Here is a 14,181-nt window from a genome sequence, read left to right on the forward strand (position 1 = left end):
TCTAGCAATCTCTGTCTTGAATATACTCAAAGACTAAGCCTCCACAGCTCTATGAGGTAGAGAATTCCAAAGAGTCACCACCCTGAGTGAAGAAGTTTCTCCTCATTTCAGTCCAATATGGCCGACCCCTTATTCTGAGACTGTGACCCCTGGTTCTAGACTCCTCAACTAGAGGAAACATCCACCCTGCATCTAGCCTGTCAAGCCCTGTAAGAATGTTTTATGTTTCAATAAGATCACCTCTCATTCTTCTAAACTCTAGAGAATATAGGCCTAGTCAACTCAATCTCCCCACAAAGGACAATCGCCCCATCCTAGGAATCAGTCTGCTGAACCTTTGTTGCACTCCTTCTATGACAAGTATATTCTTCCTTAGGTAAGGAGACCAAAACTGTATGCAATTCTGCAGATGCGGTGTCAACAGTAAGACATCTTTACTCTTATACTCAAATCCTCTTGTAATAATGGCCAACGAAACAATTTATTTCTTAATTGCTTGCTATACCTGCATGTTAACATTCAGTGATTCATGTACAAGGACACCCAGGTCCCTCTGAACACCAACATTTCCCAATCTTTCACCATTTAACAAATACTCTGCTTTTCTATTTTTCCTACCAAAGTGGATAACTTCACATTTCTCCACATTATATTCCGTTTGCCATGTTCTTGCCCACTCACTTCGCCTGTCTATATCCCCTTGAAGTCTATTTGCATCCTCCTCACAACTTACATTCCAATCTAGCTTTGTATCATCAGCACACTTGGATATATTACATTTGGTCCCCTCATCCAAATCATTGATATAAGAACATAAGAACATAAGATATAGGTCCCAAGTTTACCCCCAGGGTTAGAACAGCGCATCTCCGTGTGGTGCGGCGACTTTTTAGAACAGAAACGGCACCTATTATTTACCTTGGTATTTTCCTCTCCGTCTGGTTGATCCAGGCCCTTGACGCAGCGCAGCAGAATGCGTGGAGGGCGGAGCCGAGTCCTGGCGCTGAAAACAGTGCCGGGACCTCTGCACATGCGTGTTAGAGTGTGCGCGCATGTGCAGTAGCTCCAGGCCCCCGAGGCTGCGTGGGAGGAGCACGCCGCCCCTAGCCCTGGCCGAATTAGCTCACCGGGGCAGCGAAGATCGGACTCGGGCCCCCCTCCCTCCCGTTCAGCTCCAGCTCCGCCCCCGCCTCCCTCCCTCCCGTTCAGCTCCCGCTCTCCCCACCCCCTCCCATTCAGCTCCCGCTCGCCCCCCCACCCTCCCTCACTCCCGTTCAACCATTCCCCCTCCTCTCCCTCCCTCCCTCCCTCCACGTCATCGCTGGGGGTGAGTCCCGCCCGAAGTACTCCGTGGGAGCCCGGCGGCGGCAGCGCGGCCCGTTCAGCCGCACTCCCTCCCCCCCGCTCCCGTTCAGCCCTCCTCCCTCCCCCCCATTCAGCCCCCCTCCCTCCCCCCCAACAGCCCCCCTTACTCCCCTCCCCTCTCCCCTTCCTGCCCTCTCCCACTCCTCCCCACTCCCCCTCCTCCCTTCTCCCCCTTCCTCTCCCCTCCCTCCTCTCCCCTCCCTCCCCTCCCCCTCCTCTCCCCTCCCTCCCCTCTCCCCATCTATCCCCCCACCCCCTCCCTCCCTCTCCCCCTCTCTCCCTACTCCCCCCTCTCCCCACTCCCCGCTCTCCCCACTCCTCTTCGCTCCACCTCCACTCCCCTCCCTCCCCTCTCCCCCTCCCTCCTCTCCCCTCCCTCCCCTCCCTCCCCTCGCTTCTCCCCCTCCTCCCCTCTCCCCTCCTCCCCTCTCCCCTCCTCCCCTCTCCACTCCCTCCCCTCTCCTCTTGCTCCGCTCTCCCACCTTCTCTCCCCTCCCTCCCCCCCTCCCTCCCCCCCTCCCTCTCCTCTCCACTCCCCTCCCCCTCCTCTCCACTCCCTTCTCCCCCTCCCCCCTCCTCCCCTCCTCTCCCCTTCCTCTCCTCCTCTCCACTTCCTCCCCTTCCTCCTCTCTCCCCCCTCCTCTCCCCTCTCACCCCCCTCCTCTCCCCTCCCTCCTCTCCCCTCCCTCCCCTCTCACCCCCCTCCTCTCCCCTCCCTCCTCCCCCTCCTCTCCCCTCCCTGCCCTCCCCTCCTCTCACTTCCCTCCCCTCCCCTCCTCTCCCCTCCCTGCCCTCCCCTCACTTCCCTCCCCTCCCCCTCACCCTCACCCTCCTCTCCCCTCCCCCTCTCTTCCCCTCCCCTCTCCCCCCTCCCCCTTTCAACACGCTCCCCCTCTCCCCTCCTCTCTCCCCCCCCCCACCATCCCTCTCTCTCTCCCCCCCCCCCCACCATCCCTCTCTTCCCCCCCCCACCATCCCTCTCTCCCCCCCCCCCACCATCCCTCTCTCCCCCCCCACCATCCCCCTCTCCCCCCCCCCACCATCCCTCTCTCCCCCCCCCCACCATCCCTCTCTCCCCCCACCCCTCGCTGTCAGAAACAGAGCGAGACACTGACAGAGAGAGAGACACTGGCAGAGACAGAGAGCGACACTGGTGTGGGGTGGGGGGGTGGGCAGCATCCCAGCACGCTGTTGGAGTGCTCCCGGTGCTGCAGTCGGTGAGTAGAAACTTAATTTTTTATTTGTTGATTGATATTTTTTTGATTGGTTTATTGGTTGATTTATTGATTTATTTATCATTTATTATTGATGATGGCTCTTTATTTGTAAAAGTGAAGGGTTTAATGTTTGTAAATCCCCTTCCCCCCCACCCCCACTCAACCTATCTCTCGTTCCCTACGCCTGATTTCTAAGTGTAGGCAAGGTTTTTCTGAGCGTACAAAAATCTACACTTACTCCATTCTAAGTTAGTTTGGAGTAAGTTTTCGCTGCCTAAACTTGCAAAACAGGCGTAAATGGAACTATTCTAACTCACTAGAACTGGAGCAAACTAAATGCCGAGAATTGCAATTTCTAAGATTTCTAGTTTCTCCAAAAAAATAGGAGCAACTCAGGCCGAAACTTGAGCCCATAGGAGCAGGAGTAGGCCATTTGGCCCCTCGAGCCTGCTCCCCTATTTAATAAGATCATGGCTGATCTGATCTTAGGCTCAGCTCCACTTCCCTGCCCGCTTCCTATAACCATCCACTCCCTTATCGCTCAAAAATCTGTCCATCTCCACCTTAAATATAGTCAATAACCCAGACTCCACAGCTCTCCGGGGCAGTGAATTCAACAGATTTACGACACTCTGAGGGAAGAAATTCCTCCTCATCTCTGTTCTAAATGGGTGACCCCTTATTCTGAAACTATGCCCCCTAGTTTTAGATTCCCCCACGAGGGGAAACATCCTCTCTCATCTACCTTGTCAAGCCGTCTCAGTGTCTTATATGTTTCAATAAGATCACCTCTCATTCATCTAAATTCCAATGCGTACAGGCCCAACCTGCTCAACCTTCCTTCATAAGTCAAACCCTTCATCTCAAGAATCAACCTAGTGAACCTTCTCTGAACAGCTTCCAATACAAGTAGATCCCTCCTTAAATAAGGGGACCAAAGCTGTACGCAGTACTCCAGGTGTGGTCTCACCAATACCCTGTACAGTTGTAGAAGGACTTCTCTGCTTTTATACACCATCGCTTTGCGATAAAGGCCAACATTCCAATTTCCTTCCTGATTATTTGCTGTACCTGCATACTAACTTTTTGTGCTTCATGCACAAGGACCCCCAGGTCCCTCTGTACTGCAGCATTTTGTAATTTCTCAGCATTTAAATAATAATTTGCTTTTTTATTTTTCCTGTCAAAGTGGATAACCTCACATTTTCCCATATCATACTCCATCTGCCAAATTTATACCCACTCATTTAGCCTGTCTATATCCCTTTGCAGATTTTTTGTGTCCTCCTCACAATATGCTTTCCCACCCATCTTTGTATCATCAGCAAATTTGGCTGCATTACACTCGGTCCCTTCATCCAAGTCATTAATATAGATTGTAAATAGTTGAGGTCCCTGCACCGATCCCTGTGGCACACCACTATTTACCGTTTGCCAACTGGAAAATTACCCATTTTTCTGACTCTCTGTTTTCTGTTAGTTAGCCAATCCTCTATCCATGCTAATATATTATCCCCAACCCTGTGTGCTTTTATCTTGTGCAGTAACCTTTTATGTGGCACCTTATCAAATGCCTTCTGGAAATCCACTGATTCCCCCTTATCCACCCTGCTCGTTACTGTTATGTATGAATGAAGAATCTGACTGGATACTGTGAACTCAAAGTAAAGTGTGACCTTAGTCTATTATTGCAATTCTCCAGAGTGCCTCTCCAGCCTGTGAGGCCTCCTTAAGTATCTTTGCTCCCAAGGGATTCTGGGATCCCTTGGGACTCCAGGCGATGAGTCTTCTGGTGGCTACACAAGGTATATACAGGTTTACATATATAACAACACTCCCCCCCAAAGTCAACAGTGTAACTATTTACACGGTGAGTCGATCTGTGGCCTTTCTTTCCCTGGTTGATCGTCTCGGTGCAAATGCTGGTTTTAGTGAATCGTTTGTTGGGCCCTCGCTGGGCTGCTGTGCAGCTGGCCTTGCTGGGCTGCCTGTGTGGTGAGTCCAGCTGGGCTGCTGCAGGTGATGGGTTCTGCTTCATGGCCAACCGCGGTGCCGGTTGGCACTGGTGTGAATGTTGGGGGGTCAAAGAAGATAGGGTCCAAAGTGGGTTGCTCAGGATAGTCCGTGAATCTGAGTTTGATTTGGTCCAAGTGTTTCCGGTGAATGAGTCCATTTGAAAGTTTGACCTGAAACAACCTGCTCCCCTCTTTGGCCACAATAGTGCTGGGAAGCCACTTGGGACCTTGTCCATAGTTCAACACAAATACAGGATCGTTGATTTCAATTTCGCGTGACACATTTGCGCTATCATGATATGTACATTGTTGAAGCCGCCTGCTCTCTACCTGTTCACGAAGATCGGAGTGAACTGACAAGAGCTTTGACTTAAGTGCCCTTTTCATGAGCAGTTCAGCAGGTGGAATCCCAATGAGCGATTGGGGTCCTGTGCGGTAGCTAAGCAGGACTCGGGATAGACGAGTCTGCAGTGAGCCTTCAGTTACCTTCTTCAAGCCCTTCTTGATAGTTTGCACTGCTCTCTCTGCCTGATCATTGGATGCTGGTTTGAACGGGGAAGATGTAACATGTTTGCTCCCATTACGGGTCATGAACTCTTTGAACTCAGCACTGGTGAAACATGGCCCGTTGTCGCTCACAAGGACATCAGGCAGGCCATGCGTGGCAAACATGGCCCGCAGGCTTTCAGTGGTGATAGCAGACGTGTTTGCCAACATTATCACACATTCAATTAATTTGGAGTACGCAGCTACAACCACAAGGAACATTTTACCCAAAAACGGGCCTGCATCGTCGACATGGACCCTGGACCACGGTTTGGAGGGCCAAGACCATAAACTTAGTGCCGCCTCCCTGGGTGCATTGCTTAACTGCGAGCATGTGTTACATTTGTGCACGCGGGACTCTAAGTCCGCATCGATACCGAGCCACCACACGTGGGATCTAGCTATCGCTTTCATCATTACAATGCCTGGGTGAGTACTGTGGAGGTCACTGATGAAAGTGTGCCTGCCCTTCTTGGGGACCACTACCCAATTACCCAACAGAAGGCAGTCTGCCTGCATAGACATTTCATCTTTGCGCCGCTGGAACGGCTTTATCTCTTCCTGCATTTCCACGGGTACACCGGACCAGCTCCTGTGAAGTACACAGTTTTTTTACAAGGGACAGTAAGGGGTCCTGGCTCGTCCAGGTTCTAATCTGTCGGGCGGTAACAGGTGATTGCTCACTCTTGAATGCTTCCATAACCATGACTAAATCTGCAGGCTGTGCCATTTCCACCCCTGTGGTGGGTAATGGCAGCCTACTGAGAGCATCAGCACAGTTTTCTGTGCCTGACCTGTGGCGGATGGCGTAGTTGTATGCGGACAACGTGAGCGCCCATCTCTGGATGCGGGCCGATGCATTCGTATTTATCTCCTTACTTTCGGAAAAAAGGGATATCAGTGGCTTATGGTCAGTTTCCAATTCAAATTTGAGCCCAAACAGATATTGATGCATTTTCTTTACCCTATAAACACACACTAACACTTCTTTTTCAATCATGCTGTAGGCCCTCTCAGCCTTAGACAGACTTCTGGATGCATAAGCAACCGGTTACAATTTCCCAGATTCATTAGCTTGTTGTAATACACACCCGACACCATACGACGACGCATCACATGCTAGTATCAAATGCTTACATGGATCATACAACACAAGCAATTTGTTTGAGCATAACAATTTTTGAGTTTTTACATGGGCATTTTCTTGGCTTTTGCCCCATACCCATTCATCTCCTTTATGCAGTAAGACGTGCAGTGGTTCTTAAAGTTTGCTGAGACCCAGTAAGAAGTTACCAAAGTAGTTCAGGAGTCCTAGAAATGACCGCAGCTCCATCACTTTCTATGGCCTCGGTGCGTTCTCGATTGTCTCCGTCTTCGAATCGTGGGCCTGATGCCGCCCGCCGTGATTCTTTTCCCCAGGAACTCCACTTCAGGCACCAGGAAAACACACTTCAAGCATTTTAACCTGAGCCTCACACGGTTGAGTGAACTAAGAACCTCCTCCAGGTTCTGCCGATGCTCGGCTGTGTCGCGACCTGTAACCAAGATGTCGTCCTAGAAGACCACGGTGCACGGGACCGACTTCAGTCAGCTTTCCATGTTTCTCTGGAATATCGCCGCGGCTGATCAAATCCCAAACGGGCATCTGTTGTAAATGAAGAGACCTTTGTGTGTATTGATGCAGGTGAGGCCCTTCAATGATTCCTCCAGCTCCTGCGTCATGTAGGCCGAGGTCAAGTCCAGCTTCGTGAACGTCTTTCCTCCAGCCAGCATTGCAAAAAGGTCATCAGCCTTTGGTAGTGGGTATTGATCCTGCAGGGAGAAATGATTGATAGTTACTTTGTAATCACCACAGATTCTGAGGGTACCGTCTCCCTTGAGGACTGGAACAATTGGACTGGCCCATTTGTTGAATTCTATCAGTGAAATGATGCCCTCTCGTTGCAGCCGGTCCAGCTCGATCTCTACCCTTTCTCTCATCGTGTACGGTACTGGTCTCGCCTTTGATGCACTTTTACTCCTTGGAATTTCCCGATGCCTGGTTCAAACAGCGAGGGGAACTTGTTTAAACCCTGGGCACACGAAGTGTCATCCCAGTTCCAGCGTATCTTTCCCAGCCAGCTTCTGCCGAGCAGCGTGGGACTATCGCCCGGTACCACCCAGAATGGTAGCTTGTGCACCGCTCCATCGTAGAAGACCTTTACAGTACCACTGCCGATTATGGGAATCAGTTCCTTCGTGTAAGTTCTCAGTTTCATGCAAATGGGAGTCAAGACTGGCCTTGCTGCACCACAATTTATAGAAAGTCTTTTTGCTCATAATGGACTGGCTCGCGCCCGTGTCCTGCTCCATTGACACCGGGAGAACATTTAATTCAACCTTCAGCATTATCGGGGGACACTTTGTAGTAAATGTGTGCACCCCATATACCTCTGCCTCCTCGGTCTGAGGCTCTGGTTCGTCGTGATCTGCCGTGGATCTGTCCTCCTCTGCAACATGATGGTTTGCAGGATTAACAGGGTTTGCAGCTCGCCTGCACATACGTTGGAGGTGTCCCATTGTTCCACAGCCCTTGCAAACATAGCCTTTGAAGCGGTATGAATGGAAACGATGATCACCCCCACAGCGCCAACAAGGTGTTAATGGCCTTGCATTCATCACCCTTAATGGTGGACTCTGAGACATCTGCGGACGTGCAGCTGCAGGCATGTGGGGCCTGCCCTGTACATTGCGATTTGAAAATAACATCACTTTGTTCACAGTACTTGTAGCAGCACTCATGTGCTGAGAGATTTGCTTAGTATTGTCACTGGTGGCAATGAACGTCTGGGCTATCGCTATGGCTTTACTCAAGGTTGGAGTCTCTACAGTCAAAAGTTTGCGAAGTATCACTTCATGGCCAATGCCAAGTACAAAAAAGTCTCTGAGCATGTGCTCCAAATGTCCTTCAAATTCACAATGTCCTGCAAGGCTTCTTAGCTCAGCGACATAACTCGCCACTTCCTGGCCTTCAGACCTTTTGCAGGTGTAGAACCGGTACCTCACCATCAGAACGCTTTCCTTCGGGTTCAAATACCCCCAGACCAGTGTGCACAAATCATCATATGATTTCTCTGTGGGTTTCGCTGGAGCAAGCAGATTTTTCATGAGACCATACATTGGTGCCCCGCAGATGGTGAGGAGAATCGGCCTTCGTTTGGCAGCATTCGCTTCTCCTTCCAACTCGTTGGCCACGAAATATTGGTCGAGTCACACCACGAAGGTTTCACAATCATCTCCCACCGTGAATTTCTCCAGGATGCCCACTGTTCTCTGCATCGTTGTGTTCGTCATCTGTATCTCGTCGGCAATTGTTATGTATGAATGAAGAGTCTGACTGGATACTGTGAGCTCAAAGTAAAGTGTGACCTTAGTCTTTTATTGCAGGTCTCCAGAGTGCCTCTCCAGCCTGTGAGGCCTTGTTAAGTACCTGTGCTCCCAAGGGATTGTGGGATCCCTTGGGACTCCAGGGGATGAGCCCTCAGGTGGCTACATAAGGTATATACAGGTTTACATATATAACAGTTACATCCTCAAAGAATTCCAGAAAATTTGTCAAACATGATTTCCCTTTCATAAAACCATGCTGACTCTGCTTGACTGTATTATGCGTTTCCAAATGTCCTGCTACTGCTTCCTTAATAATGGACTCCGCCATTTTCCCAACAACAGATGTTAGGCTAACTGGTCTATAGTTTTCTGCTTTCTGTCTGCCTCCTTTTTTAAATAGGGGCGTTACATTTTCAGTTTTCCAATCCACTGGGACCTCTCCAGAATCCAGGGAATTTTGATAGATTACATCCACTATCTCAGCAGCCACTTATTTTAAGATCCTAGGATGCAAGCCATTAGGTCCAGGGGACTTGTCCACCTTTAATCCCATTATGTTACCGAGTACTTTTTCTTAAGTGATCGTGATTGTTTTAAGTTCCTCCTTCCATATAGCCCCTTGATTACCCACTATTGGGATGTTTTTAGTGTCTTCTACCATGAAGACCGATACAAAATATTTGTTCAATGTCTCTGCCATTTCCCTTCCCCATTATTAATTGCCCAGTCTCATCCTCTAAGGGATCACGGTTTACTTTAGCTACTCTCTTCCTTTTTATATACTTGTAGAAGCTCCTACTATCTGTTTTAATATTTCTTGCTAGTTTACTCTCATAATCTAGCTTCTCTCTCTTTATTATTTTTTTAGTTGTCCTTTGCTGGTTTTTTAAAATTTCACAATCCTCTGGCCTCCCACTAATCTTGGCCACTTTGTATACCATTGTTTTCAATTTGATATTATCCTTTACTTCCTTAGTTAGTCATGGATGGTTCTCACTTCTCTTAAAGTCTTTCCTTCTCACTGGAATATATTTTTGTTGAGAGTTATGAAATATCTCTTTAAATGTCTGCCACTGCTTATAAACCATCTTACACTTTAACCTATTTTCCCAGTCCACTTTAGCCAACTCTGCCCTCATACCTTTGTAATCACCTTTATTTAAGATCAGGATACTGGTTTGAGATCCAACTTTCTCACCCTCCAACTGAATTTGAAATTCAACCATGTTATGGTCACTCTTTCCTGGAGGATCCTTTACTAGAGGATCATTTATTAAACTTATCTCATTAAACAGTACCAAGAAAGCCTGCTCCCTGGTTGCTTCCACAATGTACTGTTCAAGGAAACCATCCCGGATACACTCGATGAACTCTTCTTCAAGGCTACCTTGACCAATTTGATTTGTCCAATCAATATGAAGATTAAAATTGCCCATGATTATTGCCGTACCTTTCTTACAAGCCTTCATTATTTCTTGATTTACACTTTGTCCAACAGTGTAGCTATTGTTACGGGACTGATAGATTACGCCCACCAGCGACTTCTTACCCATATTATTTCTTATCTCCACCCAACCTGATTCTACATCTTCATCTTCTGAACCAATATCATTTCTCACTACTCCACTGGTCTATTCCTTTATTAACAGAGCTACCCCACCTTCTTTTCTTTTCTGTCTATCCTTCCAAGTTGTCAAAGAGCCCTGAATATTCAGTTCCCAGCCTTGGTCACCTTGCCACCACATCTTAGTAAAGGCTATCAGATCATGCCCATTTATATCTATTTGTGCCATCAACTCATCTATCTTGTTACGAATGCTGCATGCATTCAGATATAGATTGTGAATAGCTGGGGCCCAAGCACTGATCCTTGCGGCACCCCACTAGTTACAGCCGGCCAACCCGAAAATGACCCGCTAATCCCTACCAATAATCCGAAGATTTGCTAAATTGAATTCTGGAATACTGGAATTCACAATGGGCATCTGGGATTGCAAATTTTACCAGCAACTATAAGTAACATATAGTAAGGAGAATACAATGACATTAAACATGTAGTTAATTGCTATATGTTCACAATGTACATTCAATTATAATTCTTTTGTTTGTGGTTGAGCCCTTTATTTGTGTAAAATTCTCACCTATGACAGCACATCTCATTAAATGAGTCCAATAAGCATATATAACAAAAAAATATCTCTTTCATTCGGATCTGAATCGTTATCTAGGCTGGCAGCTCAGTGCAGTACTGAGGGAGTGCTGCACTATCGGAGGTGCCATTTTTTGGGTGAGATGTTAAATTGAGGAACCAACTGCCATCTCGGGTGGACATAAGAAATCCCATGGCTCTATTCGAAGAAGAGCTGGGGCATTTTCCCTGGTGTCCTGGCCAACATTTATCCCTAAACTAATATCACTAATATCTGGTCATTTATCTCATCGCTGTTTGTGGAACCTTGTTGTGTGCACATTGGCTGCTGCACTTCCCAGCATTACAACATTAACCACATTTCAAAAATACTTTGTAGATAGACAGGCCGACATAAATAAATAAATAAATTGTCACATACCACTAGATTTTTATGAAACATCAAGGAACACTCAAGATCCTAATTGAATTAGCCCCAGTTTACTGCAATGTTGTATTGATCATTAGTTACTTATCTATTTGTAGGAATGTTGGCTTCACCATATCCCATACCACTCTGGAAATTATTCACCCCTGTAAATAAGCAGCCAACCAATGGTTTCTGAAAAATGGTAACAAACTGTGCAAAATTTTCAATCTGCTATTATTGTCTTGATTAAATTTGGACCACCATTGATGGAAAACCATGCAACTTTTAATTCGTTACAGAGCCTGGCAAGAACCAAAGATCCTTTAAACTAGTTGGGTTAAATAGATCTCCTGATACTTAAAGTTGGAGATCTCACTCATATCCATGGCCAGAAAAAACAGAAAAGCCAGGAACTAGATGTAACGATTTGGTAAAGTCATTCCTCTTCCATTGTGTTTTATTTAACTTGTCAATGTTAAACCTGCAGACTTGAAAATGACAGCACTATTATTATTGTTAGGAAATCAACGTTAGACATGATGTTCATCTGAAATATTTCTATTCTATTTCTTTTCTCTAGATTATCCTCAATTTCTTTTATGCAATACGCCATTGTTTCCTTTTAGGATTTTTTTTTTTTAAAGCCTGGTATAGTTTCTAGATGTCTCATTCCCTTAAATATGAATGGTGTCATAGCATGGCTGGTACAAAATCTTACCTGGTCTTGGACAATTTAATGTTCATCTTATATTAATGACACATTGAATTGGCTGACCCGGGAGACTGTCATTTCTCCAGACCTGCCAACAGTCTAAGGGCAACATTCAATTTGTGATTTTCTAGCTTTCATCTGAATTTAGTTCTGAAAATATGCTCTGACTGTTTCCATTGCTTTTCCATGGAATGCTAATCGAAACAGGAGCAAAATCACACAAACTGTTCCTGCAACATAAACTGATAAAAATTGCCAAATAAATATGTTCAATTTCCTGTCCAACTTTACCGCTTTTTTCCAGATAGATGAAAATAAGCTAGTTCACAATTGTTCTAATAAATAAAACTCCTAATAATTAATGGCCCAAATATCAAGGCACAGTTCATCTGCCCAAACTCAGACTATTCTTTTGTTACTCAAAATAACTGAGTAAAATCAAAGAGGTTAACACTATAGAAGCTGTTGCTATGACTACTAGAGATTGACCAATTGTGGTAGTAGCACACAGGAACATAGGAACAGGCCATTCAGTCCCTTGAGCCTGTTCTGCCATTCAATGAGATCATGGCTGATCTTTATCCTAATTCTATCCATCTGCTTTAGAAACATAGAAAATAGGTGCAGGAGTAGGCCATTCGGCTATTTGAGCCTGCACCGCCATTCAATGAGTTCATGGCTGAACATGCAACTTCAGTACCCCCATTCCTGCTTTCTCGCCATACCCCTTGATCCCCCTAGTAGTAAGGACTACACCGAACTCCTTTTTGAATATATTTAGTGAATTGGCCTCAACAACTTTCTGTGGTAGAGAATTCCACAGGTTCACCACTCTCTGGGTGAAGAAGTTTCTCCTCATCTCGGTCCTAAATGGCTTACCCCTTATCCTTATACTGTGACCCCTGGTTCTGGACTTCCCCAACATTGGGAACATTCTTCCTGCATCTAACCTGTCTAAACTCGTCAGAATTTTAAACGTTTCTATGAGATCCCCTCTCATTCTTCTGAACTCCAGTGAATACAAGCCCAGTTGATTCAGTCTTTCTTGATATGTCAGTCCCGCCATCCCGGGAATCAGTCTGGGCAACCTTCGCTGCACTCCCTCAATAGTAAGAATGTCCTTCCTCAAGTTAGGAGACCAAAACTGTACACAATACTCCAGCTGTGGCCTCACCAAGGCCCTGTACAACAGTATCAACACCTCCCTGCCCCTGTACTCAAATCCCCTCACAATGAAGGCCAACATGCCATTTGCTTTCTTAACCGCCTGCTGTACCTGCATGCCAACCTTCAATGACTGACGTACCATGACACCCAGGTCTCGTTGCACCTCCCCTTTTCCTAATCTGTCACCATTCAGATAATAGTCTGTCTCTCTGTTTTTACCACCAAAGTGGATAACCTCACATTTATCCACATTATACTTCATCTGCCATGCATTTGCCCACTCATCTAACCTATCCAAGTCACTCTGCAGCCTCATAGCAACCTCCTCGCAGCTCACACTGCCACCCAACTTAGTGTCATCCGCCAATTTGGAGATACTACATTTAATCCCCTCGTACAAATCATTAATGTACAATGTAAACAGCTGGGGCCCCAACACAGAACCTTGTGGTACCCCACTAGTCACTGCCTGCCATTCTGAAAAGTACCCATTTACTCCTACTCTTTGCTTCCTGTCTGACAACCAGTTCTCAATCCACGTCAGCACACTACCCCAATCCCATGTGCTTTAACTTTGGTCCATATCCCTTAATAACTTTGGCTAGCAGTTTTAAAATTATTAATTGAGCTAGCATCTACTGCTTTTTGTGGGAGACAGTTCCACACATCGACCACCCTTTGCGTGTTTCCCAACTTCTCTCCTGAATGGGCTGGCTCTGATTTTAAGGTTATGTCCCTTTGATACTAGACTCTCTGACCAGCAGCAAAGGTTTATTTCTATCTACCCTTTCAAAATCCTAAAAACCTCAATCAAATCATCACTTAACCTTTTATACTACAGGGAATACAAGCCTAGCTCAGGTAATCTGTCCTCATAAGCTAACCCTTGGAGCACTGGTAACACTCCAGTGAATCTGTGCTGCATCCTTCCAAACCAATACATCCTTTCTAAGATGCAGTGCCCAGAACTGTACACAGTACACCAGATGTGGTCTAACCAGGGCTTTGAATAGCTGTAGCAAAACCTCCTCCCCTTTATATTCTAGTCCCCTCGATAGAAAGGCTAACATCCCATTATCCTTTTTGATTATTTTTTGTACCTGACCACTTCATTTTAGTGATCTTTGTATATGAACCCTTAATTCACTTTGGACCTCCATTATTCCTAGCTTTTCACCACAAGGATTTATCCTTTTTTAGTCCAAAATAGATGATCCCACACTAACCTGCAT

This window comes from Pristiophorus japonicus, chromosome 8, assembly GCF_044704955.1.
Source record: "Pristiophorus japonicus isolate sPriJap1 chromosome 8, sPriJap1.hap1, whole genome shotgun sequence".
NCBI lineage: Eukaryota > Metazoa > Chordata > Chondrichthyes > Pristiophoridae > Pristiophorus > Pristiophorus japonicus.